General features: G+C 48.3%; 1 long non-coding RNA gene across 1 annotated transcript; it reads right to left on the bottom strand.

The window, feature by feature from the left end:
* Window positions 1-784: 784 nt before the first annotated feature.
* On the bottom strand, window positions 785-1,829 carry LOC123596180. Its single transcript, XR_006711591.1, has 2 exons — window positions 1,538-1,829; window positions 785-993 (listed from the first exon to the last, which is right to left on the bottom strand). It is a non-coding gene; the product is annotated as an uncharacterized LOC123596180 (long non-coding RNA).
* Window positions 1,830-2,160: the final 331 nt, after the last annotated feature.

Genomic DNA, 2,160 nt, shown 5'->3' with positions numbered 1-2,160 from the left:
TCAGCAACGGTTTACCGCCTTCTCTAAATGAAGCAACACGCGGGCCCTGGGGAGACATCACGGGCAAAAACATTTCTGCCGTCCTCACGCTTACAGTCGGGTGGGGTGGGGGTCCTCGCCGAAAGGAACAGGTTTCTTTGAAGTAGGAGTTTCCTTTTATAAAGTCACGTGAAGCACATTCGCGCTTGCTTTAAAATGTTACACGCGGAGTGGCTCTCCATTCACAAACTCGACCGAAGCAAGAAGGCTATTTTTATACCCGAATTTTAGGCCCTCTTGCGTGACCCTGACCTCAGTGTTTGATTTCCTTGCCTCCCCCCACCCGCCCCTCCCTTCTATACCTGTGTCCAGGGGAACCTTAAGAGTCAAAGTGTTAGCAGTGGAAGGCCATGTTTCAATCAGTTTTTGCTGCCTATCCCGAGGGGTCATCCTGCCTTCTATGTGGGCACCTTCCCTAGGCCACCCATGGAGTCTGCCTGGAACCATCCGTAGTGACCTGCCCCCAGGCTTCTGGGAGAAGCCTGGGAAATCTCTCCCATCCAGAGAACTCCTAGCAGCTGCCAGCCAGCCCGGAGCATCTAATCTTGAGAAATATTTCCTTTTCCTTCGTGTGTCTTTGCAAGGATATTTTGCTACGTTGGATATATAGTATCTTTGGAAACCACATGCTTGGTTCTTGCTGGAATATGACCTTGTGCAGCCCTTAGGAAAATAGGCTCAGCCCACACTACCAACTTGATGGTGGGAAGAAAGGGATCTGACACACAGGGAGAAAAACGAAATACGAGTTAATATCCTTTTAAAAATAACACAGCTGTTTTTCTCCTCAAGTCTTCCGGGATGCTGAATTATGTTTATCTTAGGACTTGGGTTCATCTGATGTACAAATAATCCCGCTTCTCTTCAAATGTGTTGAGCACCTCTGGTATGCCAGGAACGGGGCTAGCCATCATGAACCCTTTGAGAGAAAGTCTGTCCCATGGGGCTTTTGTTCTAGAACAGAGGAATGGAGGGACCGTGATGGGGGTGGGGAGATACGCTGGTTGAGGTGGCCTCAATTCTAATGTCATCACCTGGTCACTTAAGGAACTGGAACGTTTCTGAAGTTGAGCGGAAAGCCAGGCGTGGTCTAGTTGGCCTGATTCTTTTTTTTTTTTTTTTTTTTTTTCAGTCCACTGATGAGATTTTGAGTAGGGTAATGACTGGTCACCCAACATTAGCAATAAAATTAGATTTGAAGAAGGGTCAGACCACAGAGCACTTCTAAAAAGATTTTCCTTTTTCTTTTTCTTTCTGAAATTTTTTTGGTTACTTATTAGCTTCTGTGAAAGATAGCTAGGAAAATATTTAAGTCCAAGAACATTCTTCCCCCACCCCACCCCACCCTGGGGGCCACCTACTCTAGTCCCCATTTTGCAGCATTTGTTAAGCAGTTATTTTTATGCTTCGCTAATGCCCCCCCCCCCACAGCTTTTAAATAAAACAAGGAACTTCTCTGAAAAGCCCTGAATACAAAAATAAAATATTCTTCATGTACCTTCATGGAGATTTGTTGGGCCACTGAGGGAAATGCACTTCAAAATTAGATCATCTGCTTAGAAACCTCAAAAAAAACAAAGTTCTTGCCCTCCTGAAAAGCAAAAGCAAAAAATCTGGGCCATTTGAAGGCAGCAGGAGGAGGGCGGGCCAGGGCAGGACTTGTAACCCAGTGTGACGGGGTTGGTCACGGCAACAGCAAAGGAATCCCCACCCCAGGGTGTGTGAGGTTCACAAACAAAAGTGCCGCCCTGTAGCCCTTCTAGGGGGAAAGGCTGGCCTTTTATCTGCAGGTTCCCGGCCACTGGGAAGGCCAAACAAAAGCGGGGCATTTTTCTGTGCTTACCCAGCCTCCCTAGAAGGGGCGCTTTCGTCAGATTGCTTTCCTCTCCTGCCTCCGTTCCCTCCCTCCACCCTCAGGCTGCTGGTTTCCTCCCCACTCTCCCCTTTAGCAGGTGTATTGCTGTGGTACCTCCCCTTTTGCAGAGGAATTTGCCAGTGGACCTCCAGCCTCCCCTCCACCCAGCTCCCACCCCCACCAGGGATGGGCACGGCCGTGTGGCACGTGGGACTCATTTATTCTGATAGGTTCCATTTTGATCCTTTCCTTGGAAAGAAGCCATT

Source organism: Leopardus geoffroyi, chromosome A1 (genome assembly GCF_018350155.1).
Source record: "Leopardus geoffroyi isolate Oge1 chromosome A1, O.geoffroyi_Oge1_pat1.0, whole genome shotgun sequence".
NCBI classification, from domain to species: Eukaryota; Metazoa; Chordata; class Mammalia; order Carnivora; family Felidae; genus Leopardus; species Leopardus geoffroyi.
This window is presented reverse-complemented; position numbering and strand designations above follow the sequence as displayed.